General features: G+C 34.5%; 1 protein-coding gene and 9 non-coding genes across 10 annotated transcripts in view; 2 read left to right on the top strand and 8 right to left on the bottom strand.

Moving 5' to 3' along the window:
- Positions 1-437: 437 nt before the first annotated feature.
- On the bottom strand, positions 438-556 carry LOC144353970 (5S ribosomal RNA). Its single transcript, XR_013420914.2, has one exon. It is a non-coding gene; the product is annotated as a 5S ribosomal RNA (ribosomal RNA).
- A 1,461-nt stretch (positions 557-2,017) lies between these two features.
- LOC144362031 (5S ribosomal RNA) lies at positions 2,018-2,136 on the bottom strand. The gene has a single exon (XR_013422512.1). It is a non-coding gene; the product is annotated as a 5S ribosomal RNA (ribosomal RNA).
- Positions 2,137-3,597: 1,461 nt separating this feature from the next.
- LOC144362036 (5S ribosomal RNA) lies at positions 3,598-3,716 on the bottom strand. The gene has a single exon (XR_013420918.1). It is a non-coding gene; the product is annotated as a 5S ribosomal RNA (ribosomal RNA).
- Positions 3,717-5,183: 1,467 nt separating this feature from the next.
- LOC144362030 (5S ribosomal RNA) lies at positions 5,184-5,302 on the bottom strand. The gene has a single exon (XR_013422511.1). It is a non-coding gene; the product is annotated as a 5S ribosomal RNA (ribosomal RNA).
- A 1,461-nt stretch (positions 5,303-6,763) lies between these two features.
- On the bottom strand, positions 6,764-6,882 carry LOC144362029 (5S ribosomal RNA). Its single transcript, XR_013422510.1, has one exon. It is a non-coding gene; the product is annotated as a 5S ribosomal RNA (ribosomal RNA).
- A 1,461-nt stretch (positions 6,883-8,343) lies between these two features.
- On the bottom strand, positions 8,344-8,462 carry LOC144362037 (5S ribosomal RNA). Its single transcript, XR_013422518.2, has one exon. It is a non-coding gene; the product is annotated as a 5S ribosomal RNA (ribosomal RNA).
- A 1,461-nt stretch (positions 8,463-9,923) lies between these two features.
- LOC144353962 (5S ribosomal RNA) lies at positions 9,924-10,042 on the bottom strand. Its single transcript, XR_013420907.2, has one exon. It is a non-coding gene; the product is annotated as a 5S ribosomal RNA (ribosomal RNA).
- Positions 10,043-11,503: 1,461 nt separating this feature from the next.
- LOC144362028 (5S ribosomal RNA) lies at positions 11,504-11,622 on the bottom strand. The gene has a single exon (XR_013422509.2). It is a non-coding gene; the product is annotated as a 5S ribosomal RNA (ribosomal RNA).
- A 2,293-nt stretch (positions 11,623-13,915) lies between these two features.
- On the top strand, positions 13,916-13,997 carry TRNAS-UGA (transfer RNA serine (anticodon UGA)). Its single transcript has one exon. It is a non-coding gene; the product is annotated as a tRNA-Ser (tRNA).
- Positions 13,998-14,687: 690 nt separating this feature from the next.
- Positions 14,688-21,467, top strand: part of LOC100369417 (anoctamin-7-like) — a 34,848-nt gene continuing 28,068 nt past the window's right edge. The window contains exon 1 of the mRNA XM_085497669.1: positions 14,688-14,803. The gene's annotated coding sequence lies outside the window, so the exon portion shown is untranslated. The remainder of the gene's footprint in view (positions 14,804-21,467) is intronic.

The following is a 21,467-nucleotide window of genomic DNA, read 5'->3' as shown; positions in this document are numbered from 1 at the left end:
TTTATGAAAACAAAAAACACAATACCTTGGAATTATTTTTGAAACGTATAAACAGATATCAAAGACTATTTAAGTTGGTTTCTTCTAATATCACCGTGTTTGCAATCCAATAAATATCAGTGAGAAATTGGAAAAAATACAGCGCCATAATCTAGAATAAGATATATTTAGAAACTGGGTTTATTTTCCGTGACAAACAAGTGTTGAAAATGGATGCGATTAACGGTAAATTGACACTGATGACGAATCAAGTTGTTCGTCGGCTTGGTGGTGCGCCCTCTTGTGGTCATTGGTTCGAAAGGCAAAACAAATTTGTTGGCGAAAAAAGTGTGAAAATAATAGTTTGAGGGCAAGTAAAATATTTTATGAAAAGAAAATATGAGAATGGGATATAAAAATGAGAGAAAAAGATAAAATTGAGAGAGAGAAAATGAAAAAGCCTACGACACGTGGTATTCCCAGCCGGTCTCCCATGCAAGTACTAACCACGCCCGACGCAGCTTAACTTCGGTGATCGGACGAGAACCGGTGCATTCTACGTGGTATGGCCGTAGGCATCTGTATCACATATTTAAGTCACTACATCACATCGCGTCGACAAGGTTTCTTCTTGTTTTGTTCTATATATCGTGTGGAAAATTCCTAAATGTGGCGTATATAAAACTGAAACGGACTAATGATGGTAAAATGCCACAAACACCGTCAACACCTTTTCTAGTGACTACTATACAGTCATTGTGTCGGAAATTTGTACTCTGACCCTAGTTTCATTTGCATATTGCTTCATGCTTAAATATTAGATGTCGTGTGCCCTGGACTTAAAAACTCGTACGCATGACAAATAAATACATGTGTAGCGAACCCTCTTAATTTAGTTGGTTTGTTTTGTTTTGTTGTATTTGTGTGGGGTGGTACATTTTAGTGGGTGCCGTAGTTCGATGCATTAACGTAACGAGAATACTAGGTCTATTAATATAACTCCTATTTCAATTCTTCATTCACGGCTAATATTTACGAGTAGCGAATCTCCTTAATTTAGATAGTTTATCTGTGTGTGAGAGGGGCAGATATATTTGTAGGTATAATTACCATAGATCTTAACTAGGCTTGACGGAGATAACATTATTATAGTTTATATTAGGTAACTGATCTTGGCGTACATATAACTATCATAGTTTAAAGTAGTTAACTCGGTCTGACGAAAATATAATTAGCATAGTTCGTCGTAGTTAACCGGTCTTAACGAATATATAATTAAAATAGTTGATAGTATAGTTTACTGGGCCTGACGTAAATATAATTAGCATAGTTCATTATAGTTAACTCGTCCTCATGAATATATATTTATCATAAGTTATAGTAGTTAACGAGGTCTGACGGAAATACAATTGTCATTGTTCATTATAGTTAACTAGTCTTCATGAACATATATTTATCGTAGTTTATAGTAGTTAACTAGGCTAGACGTACATACAGTTATCTTAGTTCATAACAGTTAACTAGGCTAGACGTAGATATAACTCTAATCATAGTTTGTAGTAGTTTCCTAGAACGAAAAATGTTACACAGATGTAATCTTTTTTATGAAAACAAAAAACACAATACCTTGGAATTATTTTTGAAACGTATAAACAGATATCAAAGACTATTTAAGTTGGTTTCTTCTAATATCACCGTGTTTGCAATCCAATAAATATCAGTGAGAAATTGGAAAAAATACAGCGCCATAATCTAGAATAAGATATATTTAGAAACTGGGTTTATTTTCCGTGACAAACAAGTGTTGAAAATGGCTGCATTTAACGGTAAATTGACACTGATGACGAATCAAGTTGTTCGTCGGCTTGGTGGTGCGCCCTCTTGTGGTCATTGGTTCGAAAGGCAAAACAAATTTGTTGGCGAAAAAAGTGTGAAAATAATAGTTTGAGGGCAAGTAAAATATTTTATGAAGAGAAAATATGAGAATGGGATATAAAAATGAGAGAAAAAGATAAAATTGAGAGAGAGAAAATGAAAAAGCCTACGACACGTGGTATTCCCAGCCGGTCTCCCATGCAAGTACTAACCACGCCCGACGCAGCTTAACTTCGGTGATCGGACGAGAACCGGTGCATTCTACGTGGTATGGCCGTAGGCATCTGTATCACATATTTAAGTCACTACATCACATCGCGTCGACAAGGTTTCTTCTTGTTTTGTTCTATATATCGTGTGGAGAATTTCTAAATGTGGCGTATATAAAACTGAAACGGACTAATGATGGTAAAATGCCACAAACACCGTCAACACCTTTTCTAGTGACTACTATACAGTCATTGTGTCGGAAATTTGTACTCTGACCCTAGTTTCATTTGCATATTGCTTCATGCTTAAATATTAGATGTCGTGTGCCCTGGACTTAAAAACTCGTACGCATGACAAATAAATACATGTGTAGCGAACCCTCTTAATTTAGTTGGTTTGTTTTGTTTTGTTGTATTTGTGGGGGGCGGTACATTTTAGTGGGTGCCGTAGTTCGATGCATTAACGTAACGAGAATACTAGGTCTATTAATATAACTCCTATTTCAATTCTTCATTCACGGCTAATATTTACGAGTAGCGAATCTCCTTAATTTAGATAGTTTATCTGTGTGTGAGAGGGGCAGATATATTTGTAGATATAATTACCATAGATCATAACTAGGCTTGACGGAGATAACATTATTATAGTTTATATTAGGTAACTGATCTTGGCGTACATATAACTATCATAGTTTAAAGTAGTTAACTCGGTCTGACGAAAATATAATTAGCATAGTTCGTCGTAGTTAACCGGTCTTAACGAATATATAATTAAAATAGTTGATAGTATAGTTTACTAGGCCTGACGTAAATATAATTAGCATAATTCATTATAGTTAACTCGTCCTCATGAATATATATTTATCATAAGTTATAGTAGTTAACGAGGTCTGACGCAAATACAATTGTCATTGTTCATTATAGTTAACTAGTCTTCATGAACATATATTTATCGTAGTTTATAGTAGTTAACTAGGCTAGACGTACATACAGTTATCTTAGTTCATAACAGTTAACTAGGCTAGACGTAGATATAACTCTAATCATAGTTTGTAGTAGTTTCCTAGAACGAAAAATGTTACACAGATGTAATCTTTTTTATGAAAACAAAAAACACAATACCTTGGAATTATTTTTGAAACGTATAAACAGATATCAAAGACTATTTAAGTTGGTTTCTTCTAATATCACCGTGTTTGCAATCCAATAAATATCAGTGAGAAATTGGAAAAAATACAGCGCCATAATCTAGAATAAGATATATTTAGAAACTGGGTTTATTTTCCGTGACAAACAAGTGTTGAAAATGGATGCGATTAACGGTAAATTGACACTGATGACGAATCAAGTTGTTCGTCGGCTTGGTGGTGCGCCCTCTTGTGGTCATTGGTTCGAAAGGCAAAACAAATTTGTTGGCGAAAAAAGTGTGAAAATAATAGTTTGAGGGCAAGTAAAATATTTTATGAAAAGAAAATATGAGAATGGGATATAAAAATGAGAGAAAAAGATAAAATTGAGAGAGAGAAAATGAAAAAGCCTACGACACGTGGTATTCCCAGCCGGTCTCCCATGCAAGTACTAACCACGCCCGACGCAGCTTAACTTCGGTGATCGGACGAGAACCGGTGCATTCTACGTGGTATGGCCGTAGGCATCTGTATCACATATTTAAGTCACTACATCACATCGCGTCGACAAGGTTTCTTCTTGTTTTGTTCTATATATCGTGTGGAAAATTCCTAAATGTGGCGTATTTAAAACTGAAACGGACTAATGATGGTAAAATGCCACAAACACCGTCAACACCTTTTCTAGTGACTACTATACAGTCATTGTGTCGGAAATTTGTACTCTGACCCTAGTTTCATTTGCATATTGCTTCATGCTTAAATATTAGATGTCGTGTGCCCTGGACTTAAAAACTCGTACGCATGACAAATAAATACATGTGTAGCGAACCCTCTTAATTTAGTTGGTTTGTTTTGTTTTGTTGTATTTGTGGGGGGGGGGGGCGGTACATTTTAGTGGGTGCCGTAGTTCGATGCATTAACGTAACGAGAATACTAGGTCTATTAATATAACTCCTATTTCAATTCTTCATTCACGGCTAATATTTACGAGTAGCGAATCTCCTTAATTTAGATAGTTTATCTGTGTGTGAGAGGGGCAGATATATTTGTAGATATAATTACCATAGATCTTAACTAGGCTTGACGGAGATAACATTATTATAGTTTATATTAGGTAACTGATCTTGGCGTACATATAACTATCATAGTTTAAAGTAGTTAACTCGGTCTGACGAAAATATAATTAGCATAGTTCGTCGTAGTTAACCGGTCTTAACGAATATATAATTAAAATAGTTGATAGTATAGTTTACTAGGCCTGACGTAAATATAATTAGCATAGTTCATTATAGTTAACTCGTCCTCATGAATATATATTTATCATAAGTTATAGTAGTTAACGAGGTCTGACGCAAATACAATTGTCATTGTTCATTATAGTTAACTAGTCTTCATGAACATATATTTATCGTAGTTTATAGTAGTTAACTAGGCTAGACGTACATACAGTTATCTTAGTTCATAACAGTTAACTAGGCTAGACGTAGATATAACTCTAATCATAGTTTGTAGTAGTTTCCTAGAACGAAAAATGTTACACAGATGTAATCTTTTTTATGAAAACAAAAAACACAATACCTTGGAATTATTTTTGAAACGTATAAACAGATATCAAAGACTATTTAAGTTGGTTTCTTCTAATATCACCGTGTTTGCAATCCAATAAATATCAGTGAGAAATTGGAAAAAATACAGCGCCATAATCTAGAATAAGATATATTTAGAAACTGGGTTTATTTTCCGTGACAAACAAGTGTTGAAAATGGATGCGATTAACGGTAAATTGACACTGATGACGAATCAAGTTGTTCGTCGGCTTGGTGGTGCGCCCTCTTGTGGTCATTGGTTCGAAAGGCAAAACAAATTTGTTGGCGAAAAAAGTGTGAAAATAATAGTTTGAGGGCAAGTAAAATATTTTATGAAAAGAAAATATGAGAATGGGATATAAAAATGAGAGAAAAAGATAAAATTGAGAGAGAGAAAATGAAAAAGCCTACGACACGTGGTATTCCCAGCCGGTCTCCCATGCAAGTACTAACCACGCCCGACGCAGCTTAACTTCGGTGATCGGACGAGAACCGGTGCATTCTACGTGGTATGGCCGTAGGCATCTGTATCACATATTTAAGTCACTACATCACATCGCGTCGACAAGGTTTCTTCTTGTTTTGTTCAATATATCGTGTGGAGAATTTCTAAATGTGGCGTATATAAAACTGAAACGGACTAATGATGGTAAAATGCCACAAACACCGTCAACACCTTTTCTAGTGACTACTATACAGTCATTGTGTCGGAAATTTGTACTCTGACCCTAGTTTCATTTGCATATTGCTTCATGCTTAAATATTAGATGTCGTGTGCCCTGGACTTAAAAACTCGTACGCATGACAAATAAATACATGTGTAGCGAACCCTCTTAATTTAGTTGGTTTGTTTTGTTTTGTTGTATTTGTGTGGGGCGGTACATTTTAGTGGGTGCCGTAGTTCGATGCATTAACGTAACGAGAATACTAGGTCTATTAATATAACTCCTATTTCAATTCTTCATTCACGGCTAATATTTACGAGTAGCGAATCTCCTTAATTTAGATAGTTTATCTGTGTGTGAGAGGGGCAGATATATTTGTAGATATAATTACCATAGATCTTAACTAGGCTTGACGGAGATAACATTATTATAGTTTATATTAGGTAACTGATCTTGGCGTACATATAACTATCATAGTTTAAAGTAGTTAACTCGGTCTGACGAAAATATAATTAGCATAGTTCGTCGTAGTTAACCGGTCTTAACGAATATATAATTAAAATAGTTGATAGTATACTTTACTAGGCCTGACGTAAATATAATTAGCATAGTTCATTATAGTTAACTCGTCCTCATGAATATATATTTATCATAAGTTATAGTAGTTAACGAGGTCTGACGCAAATACAATTGTCATTGTTCATTATAGTTAACTAGTCTTCATGAACATATATTTATCGTAGTTTATAGTAGTTAACTAGGCTAGACGTACATACAGTTATCTTAGTTCATAACAGTTAACTAGGCTAGACGTAGATATAACTCTAATCATAGTTTGTAGTAGTTTCCTAGAAGGAAAAATGTTACACAGATGTAATCTTTTTTATGAAAACAAAAAACACAATACCTTGGAATTATTTTTGAAACGTATAAACAGATATCAAAGACTATTTAAGTTGGTTTCTTCTAATATCACCGTGTTTGCAATCCAATAAATATCAGTGAGAAATTGGAAAAAATACAGCGCCATAATCTAGAATAAGATATATTTAGAAACTGGGTTTATTTTCCGTGACAAACAAGTGTTGAAAATGGATGCGATTAACGGTAAATTGACACTGATGACGAATCAAGTTGTTCGTCGGCTTGGTGGTGCGCCCTCTTGTGGTCATTGGTTCGAAAGGCAAAACAAATTTGTTGGCGAAAAAAGTGTGAAAATAATAGTTTGAGGGCAAGTAAAATATTTTATGAAAAGAAAATATGAGAATGGGATATAAAAATGAGAGAAAAAGATAAAATTGAGAGAGAGAAAATGAAAAAGCCTACGACACGTGGTATTCCCAGCCGGTCTCCCATGCAAGTACTAACCACGCCCGACGCAGCTTAACTTCGGTGATCGGACGAGAACCGGTGCATTCTACGTGGTATGGCCGTAGGCATCTGTATCACATATTTAAGTCACTACATCACATCGCGTCGACAAGGTTTCTTCTTGTTTTGTTCAATATATCGTGTGGAGAATTTCTAAATGTGGCGTATATAAAACTGAAACGGACTAATGATGGTAAAATGCCACAAACACCGTCAACACCTTTTCTAGTGACTACTATACAGTCATTGTGTCGGAAATTTGTACTCTGACCCTAGTTTCATTTGCATATTGCTTCATGCTTAAATATTAGATGTCGTGTGCCCTGGACTTAAAAACTCGTACGCATGACAAATAAATACATGTGTAGCGAACCCTCTTAATTTAGTTGGTTTGTTTTGTTTTGTTGTATTTGTGTGGGGCGGTACATTTTAGTGGGTGCCGTAGTTCGATGCATTAACGTAACGAGAATACTAGGTCTATTAATATAACTCCTATTTCAATTCTTCATTCACGGCTAATATTTACGAGTAGCGAATCTCCTTAATTTAGATAGTTTATCTGTGTGTGAGAGGGGCAGATATATTTGTAGATATAATTACCATAGATCTTAACTAGGCTTGACGGAGATAACATTATTATAGTTTATATTAGGTAACTGATCTTGGCGTACATATAACTATCATAGTTTAAAGTAGTTAACTCGGTCTGATGAAAATATAATTAGCATAGTTCGTCGTAGTTAACCGGTCTTAACGAATATATAATTAAAATAGTTGATAGTATAGTTTACTAGGCCTGACGTAAATATAATTAGCATAGTTCATTATAGTTAACTCGTCCTCATGAATATATATTTATCATAAGTTATAGTAGTTAACGAGGTCTGACGCAAATACAATTGTCATTGTTCATTATAGTTAACTAGTCTTCATGAACATATATTTATCGTAGTTTATAGTAGTTAACTAGGCTAGACGTACATACAGTTATCTTAGTTCATAACAGTTAACTAGGCTAGACGTAGATATAACTCTAATCATAGTTTGTAGTAGTTTCCTAGAACGAAAAATGTTACACAGATGTAATCTTTTTTATGAAAACAAAAAACACAATACCTTGGAATTATTTTTGAAACGTATAAACAGATATCAAAGACTATTTAAGTTGGTTTCTTCTAATATCACCGTGTTTGCAATCCAATAAATATCAGTGAGAAATTGGAAAAAATACAGCGCCATAATCTAGAATAAGATATATTTAGAAACTGGGTTTATTTTCCGTGACAAACAAGTGTTGAAAATGGATGCGATTAACGGTAAATTGACACTGATGACGAATCAAGTTGTTCGTCGGCTTGGTGGTGCGCCCTCTTGTGGTCATTGGTTCGAAAGGCAAAACAAATTTGTTGGCGAAAAAAGTGTGAAAATAATAGTTTGAGGGCAAGTAAAATATTTTATGAAAAGAAAATATGAGAATGGGATATAAAAATGAGAGAAAAAGATAAAATTGAGAGAGAGAAAATGAAAAAGCCTACGACACGTGGTATTCCCAGCCGGTCTCCCATGCAAGTACTAACCACGCCCGACGCAGCTTAACTTCGGTGATCGGACGAGAACCGGTGCATTCTACGTGGTATGGCCGTAGGCATCTGTATCACATATTTAAGTCACTACATCACATCGCGTCGACAAGGTTTCTTCTTGTTTTGTTCAATATATCGTGTGGAGAATTTCTAAATGTGGCGTATATAAAACTGAAACGGACTAATGATGGTAAAATGCCACAAACACCGTCAACACCTTTTCTAGTGACTACTATACAGTCATTGTGTCGGAAATTTGTACTCTGACCCTAGTTTCATTTGCATATTGCTTCATGCTTAAATATTAGATGTCGTGTGCCCTGGACTTAAAAACTCGTACGCATGACAAATAAATACATGTGTAGCGAACCCTCTTAATTTAGTTGGTTTGTTTTGTTTTGTTGTATTTGTGTGGGGCGGTACATTTTAGTGGGTGCCGTAGTTCGATGCATTAACGTAACGAGAATACTAGGTCTATTAATATAACTCCTATTTCAATTCTTCATTCACGGCTAATATTTACGAGTAGCGAATCTCCTTAATTTAGATAGTTTATCTGTGTGTGAGAGGGGCAGATATATTTGTAGATATAATTACCATAGATCTTAACTAGGCTTGACGGAGATAACATTATTATAGTTTATATTAGGTAACTGATCTTGGCGTACATATAACTATCATAGTTTAAAGTAGTTAACTCGGTCTGACGAAAATATAATTAGCATAGTTCGTCGTAGTTAACCGGTCTTAACGAATATATAATTAAAATAGTTGATAGTATACTTTACTAGGCCTGACGTAAATATAATTAGCATAGTTCATTATAGTTAACTCGTCCTCATGAATATATATTTATCATAAGTTATAGTAGTTAACGAGGTCTGACGCAAATACAATTGTCATTGTTCATTATAGTTAACTAGTCTTCATGAACATATATTTATCGTAGTTTATAGTAGTTAACTAGGCTAGACGTACATACAGTTATCTTAGTTCATAACAGTTAACTAGGCTAGACGTAGATATAACTCTAATCATAGTTTGTAGTAGTTTCCTAGAAGGAAAAATGTTACACAGATGTAATCTTTTTTATGAAAACAAAAAACACAATACCTTGGAATTATTTTTGAAACGTATAAACAGATATCAAAGACTATTTAAGTTGGTTTCTTCTAATATCACCGTGTTTGCAATCCAATAAATATCAGTGAGAAATTGGAAAAAATACAGCGCCATAATCTAGAATAAGATATATTTAGAAACTGGGTTTATTTTCCGTGACAAACAAGTGTTGAAAATGGATGCGATTAACGGTAAATTGACACTGATGACGAATCAAGTTGTTCGTCGGCTTGGTGGTGCGCCCTCTTGTGGTCATTGGTTCGAAAGGCAAAACAAATTTGTTGGCGAAAAAAGTGTGAAAATAATAGTTTGAGGGCAAGTAAAATATTTTATGAAAAGAAAATATGAGAATGGGATATAAAAATGAGAGAAAAAGATAAAATTGAGAGAGAGAAAATGAAAAAGCCTACGACACGTGGTATTCCCAGCCGGTCTCCCATGCAAGTACTAACCACGCCCGACGCAGCTTAACTTCGGTGATCGGACGAGAACCGGTGCATTCTACGTGGTATGGCCGTAGGCATCTGTATCACATATTTAAGTCACTACATCACATCGCGTCGACAAGGTTTCTTCTTGTTTTGTTCAATATATCGTGTGGAGAATTTCTAAATGTGGCGTATATAAAACTGAAACGGACTAATGATGGTAAAATGCCACAAACACCGTCAACACCTTTTCTAGTGACTACTATACAGTCATTGTGTCGGAAATTTGTACTCTGACCCTAGTTTCATTTGCATATTGCTTCATGCTTAAATATTAGATGTCGTGTGCCCTGGACTTAAAAACTCGTACGCATGACAAATAAATACATGTGTAGCGAACCCTCTTAATTTAGTTGGTTTGTTTTGTTTTGTTGTATTTGTGTGGGGCGGTACATTTTAGTGGGTGCCGTAGTTCGATGCATTAACGTAACGAGAATACTAGGTCTATTAATATAACTCCTATTTCAATTCTTCATTCACGGCTAATATTTACGAGTAGCGAATCTCCTTAATTTAGATAGTTTATCTGTGTGTGAGAGGGGCAGATATATTTGTAGATATAATTACCATAGATCTTAACTAGGCTTGACGGAGATAACATTATTATAGTTTATATTAGGTAACTGATCTTGGCGTACATATAACTATCATAGTTTAAAGTAGTTAACTCGGTCTGATGAAAATATAATTAGCATAGTTCGTCGTAGTTAACCGGTCTTAACGAATATATAATTAAAATAGTTGATAGTATACTTTACTAGGCCTGACGTAAATATAATTAGCATAGTTCATTATAGTTAACTCGTCCTCATGAATATATATTTATCATAAGTTATAGTAGTTAACGAGGTCTGACGCAAATACAATTGTCATTGTTCATTATAGTTAACTAGTCTTCATGAACATATATTTATCGTAGTTTATAGTAGTTAACTAGGCTAGACGTACATGCAGTTATCTTAGTTCATAACAGTTAACTAGGCTAGACGTAGATATAACTCTAACCATAGTTTGTAGTAGTTTCCTAGAACGAAAAATGTTACACAGATGTAATCTTTTTTATGAAAACAAAAAACACAATACCTTGGAATTATTTTTGAAACGTATAAACAGATATCAAAGACTATTTAAGTTGGTTTCTTCTAATATCACCGTGTTTGCAATCCAATAAATATCAGTGAGAAATTGGAAAAAATACAGCGCCATAATCTAGAATAAGATATATTTAGAAACTGGGTTTATTTTCCGTGACAAACAAGTGTTGAAAATGGATGCGATTAACGGTAAATTGACACTGATGACGAATCAAGTTGTTCGTCGGCTTGGTGGTGCGCCCTCTTGTGGTCATTGGTTCGAAAGGCAAAACAAATTTGTTGGCGAAAAAAGTGTGAAAATAATAGTTTGAGGGCAAGTAAAATATTTTATGAAAAAAAAATATGAGAATGGGATATAAAAATGAGAGAGAAAGATAAAATTGAGAGAGAGAAAATGAAAAAGCCTACGACAAGTGGTATTCCCAGCCGGTCTCCCATGCAAGTACTAACCACGCCCGACGCAGCTTAACTTCGGTGATCGGACGAGAACCGGTGCATTCTACGTGGTATGGCCGTAGGCATCTGTATCACATATTTAAGTCACTACATCACATCGCGTCGACAAGGTTTCTTCTTGTTTTGTTCTATATATCGTGTGGAGAATTTCTAAATGTGGCGTATATAAAACTGAAACGGACTAATGATGGTAAAATGCCACAAACACCGTCAACACCTTTTCTAGTGACTACTATACAGTCATTGTGTCGGAAATTTGTACTCTGACCCTAGTTTCATTTGCATATTGCTTCATGCTTAAATATTAGATGTCGTGTGCCCTGGACTTAAAAACTCGTACGCATGACAAATAAATACATGTGAAGCGAACCCTCTTAATATAGTTGGTTTGGTTTGTTTTGTTTTGTTGTATTTGTGTGGGACGGTACATTTTTGTGGGTGCCGTAGTTCGATGCATTAACGTAACGAGAATACTAGGTCTATTAATATAACTCCTATTTCAATTCTTCATTCACGGCTAATATTTACGAGTAGCGAATCTCCTTAATTTAGTTAGTTTATCTGTGTGTGAGAGGGGCAGATATATTTGTAGATATAATTACCATAGATCTTAACTAGGCTTGACGGAGATAACATTATTATAGTTTATATTAGGTAACTGATCTTGGCGTACATATAACTACCATAGTAGGAAATTAACATACTTTTGAAGGCCGTCAGTAAGTCGTAGTGTGACCTAATTTGCACGAATGGTCCTCGAACATTTGATCCGCGATATGTGAATGCAGAACATGTGTACGTGGGCAATGGCCTTTCGGAATGTGTGGTCCTTGTTCCCATAAACGTGCATACTGAAATTAAGGCAGGTGGGACGTATTCCGCATGTAAACTCTAAACAATACTTATGAATATTCATGACTAATGCGTGAAAAAAAAAACATAGACTGAATAAAATATGCCAAAGAGAAATGACCAACATCTTGTTTCAGATAGCTCAAATCAAATGACACATACGTCATGATGTATATTTAAGAGTAGCAAACCCCCATTGTTTTTATTGTGTGTGTGCGTGGAGGTGGGGGCAGAAGAAAATAAGTCGACACCTAAGTTCGATGCATTGACATAACGTGGTTACTGTGTGTATTACGTCAATTCTTAAATCCAGTGATAATATCTTGACTTTAAGTACTCATATGTCTTTTCAAATGAATAACTAGATAAATGCCTCATTAGCTACATAATTATAACCCGGGCGCAATAATATTCGTATAATTATTTAATCAATTACTCTTGGCGCAACAAAGTTATGTCCTTCGTCTTTATAAATATCTATAAATGTCAATCGAGCAAAGCAAAGTGCGGAGCTTGTGAAATTTATAAATATTTATGAAGATGAAGCGAATACTTTTGCTGCGCTGAGAGTGTCAAAGAAAAAACAAACAAACAAGCAAATACTAACCACGCTCGACGTAGCTTAACTCCAGCAATGCGGCGACAACCAGTGCATTGATGTAATGTTATAACTCTTCTTGACTTTATACGTCATTGTTACATCCTCGTCTATAGCCCAATTATGAAATAAATATATTTTCTTGGAAATGTGTAATGTGACGCCGTCCTACGCAACCTGTGAAATAATTTGACTGACCCGGTTGACGTGGCTCCAACCAAGCCTTTGCACGGGTGAGTACCAGCCTGAGATGACAAATAGAAATAATGTCTGGACTTATTTTTTGTGTCATACATCACAATTGAAATCTACTTCTTTAGTTAACCATGACATTTATTAAACATTTAGCGGCGTTTCAGTCAAATGGTATAGAGCATTGGTTTTAATTTAGTGTGTATGGAAAGATTTTAACATTAAGTTATGGGGTCCACTGTTTACAGAGTAAACATGGTGGGCTACTTTCAAATCTTGTCAGATATTTAAATCAAAGACTATATTGTTGATCTTAGCGTGTTGCGTAGCAAATAATACTAATGTAGATCACTATAAATTAAACATTCTGTCATTTATACTAAAATTTGTTGATATTACACATGTACTTCTTTTTTTAAAAATGTGTTGTGTTTCTACTAACATTATTTCCGGTCAGATACATTAATACATTATTTCATATACAGTAATATACACATAGTAATACAAATTAAATTGTGGAATCAACGTAAAACACACACATTTACAAACATGTTTTAAAAAGTTTAAGTGGGACACATTATTTCATAACACCCCTTCTTTTATTATACCATGAATTATTTGTTATGTATGTATTGTTTATCAACACAAAGTCTATTGTTTGCAAACACAATGCATTCTGCGATAACACTTACACAATACATAACGTTTGCGTGCTGCTGTGATGGCCGAGTGGTTAAGGCGTTGGACTTGAAATCCAATGGGGTCTCCCCGCGCAGGTTCGAACCCTGCTCGCAGCGATATATTTTGCATATCATCACACTTTCAATATCGGATTATGTTCTATCCATTATAAGTTTGTTGTGCAGATAACTATGACAGGAATCAGTGTTTCTTTTTAATGTTACAAGTGAATTTGTGATGGAAAACAACTTATAGATAAACAAACATTGTGACGTCGTGAAAACTACTTATATTTTATTTATGTAATCTTTTGTATCAAGTTTGTCGCCATTGACTATTTGTTCGGCGATCGACGTCATGATGGATAAATGGAAAAGAAAAAAAAATACCCGAAAGTTGAATATCATGGAAATACGTAATACTGTAAAATATTAAATTATTTGCTATTTTCGCTGAGGGGGGATGATTCAATTAAATGAAAATCAAGCAAATATACCAATTTCCCTATATTTTTCATTCAACTCGTCAAAAAACACTGAAAATAAATTCTATACAGGTACTAGTAAGTCTTTTCAGCGAAAATTAATTCCAGCTAAAATAAAGTATTTTACAGTAACTGATTTTAAACACGCGTGAATCGGACATACTCTGTTACGAAAATAGAAAGCGTATTTAAAACATATATTACACGTAGTGTCGTGTCTGGATGTTTTTGAGATTTCCTGCGTATTCCAGCCGTGCAGGTTTTTTTTTTTCTATAGGTGTCTTGACAGGGAAAGCAATTAGCATAGCGAGTATATAGCAACGCAGTCACGTGATCAGCCAAATAGAAACAATCTCGTTGACAGTAGGGTTCGCCATTTTTAGTTACTGCTCTTTGGCAATTTCACTTTCATGTCGACACTTCATTTTGCTGAACAAGGTATGTACGGTGACTTAAACATTGCTGTTTACATGTCAAAATTTTCGCCTACGCCGAATTTTTACGTAAAAAAATGTCAACGAAAGCGAATTCCATTACGAGGTTAGCGTTGTATTGTACGTGTACTGAACTTAGCAGCTGATTTCATAGTGTGTATCGTCGGAGAAGCATTTACTCTACGACCGTGGATCGATCATTAGCGGTTGTATTCATAGGGTAGCTATTGAAGATTGGACCCAAACGTTAAATGTGGTCTAATAATAGCAGAGTACTTCCGTGATTTCATATAAGAATATGTTTTCAGAATTACTCTGATTTCCTCCCCTGCCCGCTATGTACTACTCATCGTGCACTTAGGGTTATACTTCACTGTTCACAATACACAATAAGGTTGTTGTGACATCGACAATTTATTACGGTATTTCCATCGTTTGAGAAGACAACAATTTGACGGTATCACAAGTTTTACCTAACATTATAGTCCAGTTGCCGATTTGTATTATATAAACAAAGCAATATAAAAAGCAATGTTTTGATTTATTGTTTGGATTATGAGGGTAAATTTGATTAGTTTTTAAAAAAAACATCACAAACTTAACACTAATACTTAATTAAAACAGAATCTCGACTGTTTCTGTCAAAATATAATATATTTTGTGTTTATTAATGAACACGCTTTTCTAAAATAATATTACCAGTACAATTGTGTCTTCATAAAAAAAAAATAAACAAAAATTACTATTTCACGTTTTATTTTTACTATATCTGGTAATAACATTTGAAACATGTTTTAGACATTGTACTTATTCATATTTCATGCAAGCTGTTTGATCTTGCTGAACAATTTAGTAAATTAATTGTTTCTTTGAACCTCACTCTGCTTTACAAACGAAATCATAGATCCTTATTGCAGCACATTTTGGTTGTCCCATCAATTCTAGGAAAATGTTGATCCTATAAACCAGGACTGCCTACAAATCTAATTGTAAGCCTAATCCATGCCCCACTTATTAATATCGTGATTGACACAAATATGCTGGTATTGTTGCTTACTTTCATTTTTGTAAACGAGGAGATTCTTGCAATTTGAATGTTTAATGTTGATGCATGTGCATTTAATCATGTGCATAACATGCACATCTTCACAATGTGACGTAATACAGGACAGATTGAAAATGCATATCACATAGTTTGAAGGTTGTCAGTAATTCCTAGCTTTTTATAGGATTTGATAACTACAGTTTGTGGTAAATATGGTTTATTTTGGCAAGCTCATGTGTGTATTTTCTGAAATATTATTCAGCCCTATAAAAAATTAGTTGAATTAAAACTATTCTAGCAAATTGGATCAAATACCGAGAACAAGCGACTGACACTCCTTGGAAGTATGCACGACGACAGTACAGCTGGAGTATCATCCGACATGCAGTGGAGGTCGATGCGTGGCGTACTGTCTGAGTGCATACTTTGAGGTATTCTCGTAATAACCTTATTATTATACATCTTTTCCTTCCAAGGATACATCATGGGAATGCCGAAATCCAAAATGTTTAGAACAGAATCAGCGAACTTCCGGTCAAACCCTGATGGCAGCCATGTTTGTTTTTATTATTAGAGGATGCTTACATGCGTAATCATTCCATATTTGGAATTTGCATTCCCTAATATGGTAGGATGAAAAAACCCTGTTAAATACCTCAAAATTACAGCACGCTGTAACTTATGGCGTTACAGTGACAGATGTATAATAATATTGTTTATTTCTTTTTACACAATTAAACCATTCCAAGCATTCAATTGCATTCTGTGATGGTATTGGTTGAGAAATACATTATTGCGTGCATGGAATGTGATCATTTTCAAATGACATCAAAGCACAAAAGTTCACTTCTTGCGACACCTTTATCATATCATATCATTGTACATATGAAAGTTGCATACCCTCATCTTTTTGATACTTGGTTAAGTTGGTATTATTTCTTACCTGCATTAATACCAATTTGAGACACAGTCTAACATTGAAAATGTCTGTTTTTGTTGTTTTTTTGCGGTTCAATGAAGCTTTTATTGACTATTGTGACATGTAAAGACTGTTGCTGTGCAACTCTTGATGGCAACAATCACTAAAGTTTAACTGGATTTTTTGTTGAATACAAAATTATATAAGTAAATGGTGGAAAATAGTCTTATTCTTCAGTCTTTAATCTTGCAAGAAATCTATATAAAGCTTATACTATAAAATACTTTATTTCACCTGGAATTATTTTTACTGAAAAGACACTTTGGGTGTTTTGTATTAAATTTATTTTCGCAAACTGTTGATGCGTCGAATGTTAAATAGAAAAGGAAAAGAAAATAATCCCTCAAAATCAAAGCAATGGATTTTTCAATCATAAAAGAAAAAAACATTTTATTTTCGATACTGCCCATAATATACAAAACAAATGTACAAATTGTAGTCTGTATTGAAGATACATTTTCCAGCAAATTTAGCACTTTGGCTCGGGGGGGGGGGGGGGGGGGGGGGGGCTGGTTAAAGATCTCCCATGGTCAGCCATTTTTAGGCATGTATTATACAATCAAATATCTCAAGCATGCGTGGTGCGAAGATTATCGCCCTTAAAAAATAAAGGTAGAGGAACTATTGTATATGCTTTCAGTATGGAATATTGCCTGAATAATAACGTGAATACTCTATTGTAATGCTGATATTATTGAAATAAATATCTATAAATCCTAAAGTGTTTCAAAAAAAAGATTGGATAACATGATAGTTGTATTAGAAATTAATGTTCTTGAAGTTTCATAAGACTGTATTTATTTGACCTCATTTCAAAGCATATTATCAGTCCTGATCTCTTTTTTATACTACTGTATACTATACATTAATATACCGAATAATTAAAAGCATTCAGCATACACATTCTGCTCTTAACAATGGTGTACAGATATTAATCTTCCTTTTCACTGGAAGTTGCTCCTGTTTATATTTTATTAATATTATTACCGAAATGAATAATACTGTAAAATACTTTTACTTGGAATTTATTTTCATTATTTTCGCTGAAGGGATGATTCAGTGAAAATAAAATCCAGCAAATATAATTTTCCTATAATTAAATCAATGAAAATAAAATATCACCGAAAATTAATTCCAGCTGAAATAACATATTTTATAGTACCGTAATACATTTAAAATATAAAGTAGAGTAGGTCATGCAATATATTTTCCTCTTCCATTGTGTTGGCAAATAATTGACCATATGTTTAATTTCAAGCAAAATATCTTTCAATGAAATACATTACATTCATTTTATTGTAATTCCTTGATAATATATTTTTCAGTGAAATTATATATTAGTAGTAAAAACTACCAGTACACTGTTTGATGATGGCGGAATGGATAGCATACATATGGAGTTTGCAGGTTAGATTCCCATGGCCTACACAGTAGTGAAAAAAAAGAGTACCGGTACTTTCTCTAGCTGAGAGAATGGTGTACAGTGGGAGTGGATGTAAAACTGTCAGCTCTGTTTCTGTCGTCAATGCTCGCAATATCTAGTAACAATACAGGCATTGCTGTTTGAAAATAGCTGGACAAATATCCCTCCAAATAGTTCCGTGAATGAGCAATTCACTTGTGATTGCTAAAAAGAAAAGTCATGGTAAAACAGTCATTACTAATATTTAATTACTTCCTTTTTCAATAATTATGCCTGAGATTTTTTGAGGTTTTTCGGACACCTGAGTGAAATTGACAGTTGTCTGTGGACTAGAAAATATTCTGACCTTGACACACATTACATTTACTCTTTAAATCCAAGAAGGTTAATTCCTACCATTCAAATGTCATGACATGAATTTTGCATTTGATTATATGTAATTTGAACCGCAGCTTAACATCATGTATTGTATGATTTTTTGCATCGGGTTTTAATCTCAGAATTTTTGCTGATAAAAAAAAAATCCGCTAAATTAAATCCATGCAAGCAACCTATAATATTACAACTTCACGTCTACCTGACAAATCTATGAATTTAAAAGGCGGTGGTCGACGTGCTTTGCATGTGCGATATTTGTGTTGATAAACATTGATTTTCCCATAATCCAATGCGCTCTTCTAATGGGAATCACAAGTATGAGGTTCGACCTGGGCGCGGACTAGCACTAATTATCGCTTGTAACTCTTTCGATTCCTTCTAAACACCTAATAAAATACCTAATTAAAGCTTGGTAACGTCTCAGTTTGCACTCATGGATCTGCACAACAGTCAAAGTCACCATCTATGTTCATATGAGACCCATATATATCGCGCATGCATGGTGCGACGACTACCGCCCTTTGAAATACAATGAATATGCTCAAAATATCAAAATCTTAAAATTAAACAACCAGTGAAAATTTAATAACAATTTTACTACCTGGTATATCATAATAGGTTTATGTTTTTGATCAAAGAAGTTACATGTGGAAGGATAATTGTACATTTTCATTTTTTGAACACTACAAATCTGTTTGAATAATAAAATTTATTAACAAAATATTTGTTTTCATGTCTGATTACATCATACAGCGAAGACATTAGTTGCGTTCACGCACAGCTCCTCAGCACGGGCTAAGAGGTCAAATTCCTTAGCCCGTGCTAAGTAAACGTGCATGAACGCTTAGCACGGGCTAAGGAATGCTAAGTATGGGTTAAATCTGATTTGAATTTAAGACGCGGTCTAGACCTTTAGCACGGGCTAACGAAGTGTACGCAAACGCTTAGCCCAGGGCTAAGCACCCTCTGTAGCGACCTTTGGGTGTCAACATTATGCACGTGATCAAATACATCCAACTTTCTCATTCCCAAAATGGCAACCAAGCTCAGTGTACACACTTCCACACTGATCGCGTCGCTGTAGTAGAGCGTACAGCAGCTCCAATCGTAGACAAAATAAATTTGGTTCGCTGTCTACGACATGCATTAATAAAACTCTATATTCTGTTACGCCGTTGTATACTGTTTCTGTGCATCCAAATAAGTTGGGTCCGTCTTCTCTCGCATTCCTGTGCACGTCACTTCAAAATTAGAACGAAACATGTCAGCAGCAGAAATAGAACCTCGCACGTGTCATCCATTTTTCGTTCGGAAATAGCGGCTTGCCAAAGGTCACCGACTGATGGCACCCCTTAGCCTGTGCTAACGACTGGCTCTCCCTGTGCGTGGACGCAATAGATCTAGCCGAAATGCAAATATGCTAGATAAGCCTAAATCAGCTTGAATCTTAGCCCGTACTTCGTGTAACGTGAACACAACTATTGTTCAAGGCACTTAGCATCGAGACAATGCTGAAGCGTTTGATGTACATGGACATAAACTTGAGTATTTTGCTAATAACCTAAATTTGCATACAGGAAATATAACAGCCACATGCACTCCACTGATGCAAATTCTGAGCATTTGTTTCATAATTGATCCCCGGACTCATATCCTGAAAAAGGCAGTAACTACTCTCTTATGCTTTCATACAAGCTAGAACGTCCTTCTGGCAGATGTATTTGTGCAGTCATCTTAACAAATATCTTCAGAAAGAATTGTTGCCCAAGTAGTTTTACACCGAGAGAAGTAAAATCAACTTTAAAGATTAGCACTAGGAAACAGCTGCACCAAGTGAACTCATTGATAACCACTATCAACATTTCCTTGTTCATACAAGGTTCTGTGATAAAGTCAGTCAGGAAATTTTAGAGTTTGAATAATTAATATTTTACTTTAAATATGTAAATTTATTAATTAAAGTCAGCCTGATTAAAGGATGATTTTGTTAAATTTACATTGAACTGTCGATTAGGTCAAGAGGTCAAATGGAATCCTAAAATGTTGTGAGTTATTGGATCTGCATAGTTATTGGATGATGATACTGGAAATTATTATATTCTAAAGCTCTATAGGGTAAAGTAATAGATGTATATTAATACATAATTTTAAAGTGGTCTTTTTTAATATTAAGTTTTAATATTTCTTTCTCTGTTCATTGTTAATAAAAAAATAACCTGGTTGAATATATAAGCACATGAACAAATTTCATGCCCAACAAAAGCCTTCTGATAGTTTATATCTACACAATATAGTTACAATGATGTCTTGTCTCCCTGTGGCTTTAAATAATATTCCTGATTAAAAAAAAGTTTTAATTATTTAATGGAAAAGAACAAAACCACATGGAAGCTTATCGACGACAAACAAAAAAAGAAAAATTAAAAGTTTTATTCTGTTGAATATAAAACATCAGATCAGAAAACACAGAATTAAATATAGATCCATTAAAAAAAAAACTGTCTAATAAATGTGTTCAAAATGTCAGTAACTTGAGCAGTGCAACTGTATAGACCTATTAAAGAAGATTCCATGTAGAGCTACCTGAGACTATTTGTCCCAGTGTTAATATGATATGTGGGCGATAGCAATAACGCCAAGGGGAATGGTAGAGCAGGTGCACATGTGACGAAAAGATGTTGCCATTAGACATCATTGAAGTAGTTACGAATAAATGTCATGCATGAGAGTATAATGGACTACTGTAAAATACTTTATTTTAGCTGGTATTAATTTTCACTGAAAAGACTTTTTGGACGTTTTGTACGGAATTTATGATTTTTGACGATTTGAATGAAAGATAT

The sequence above is a fragment of the Saccoglossus kowalevskii genome, chromosome 4, assembly GCF_978046115.1.
Source record: "Saccoglossus kowalevskii chromosome 4, keSacKowa6.1, whole genome shotgun sequence".
Taxonomy (NCBI): Eukaryota; Metazoa; Hemichordata; class Enteropneusta; family Harrimaniidae; genus Saccoglossus; species Saccoglossus kowalevskii.
Note: the sequence above shows the minus strand (reverse complement) of the source record. Positions and strands in the feature narration are given on the sequence as shown.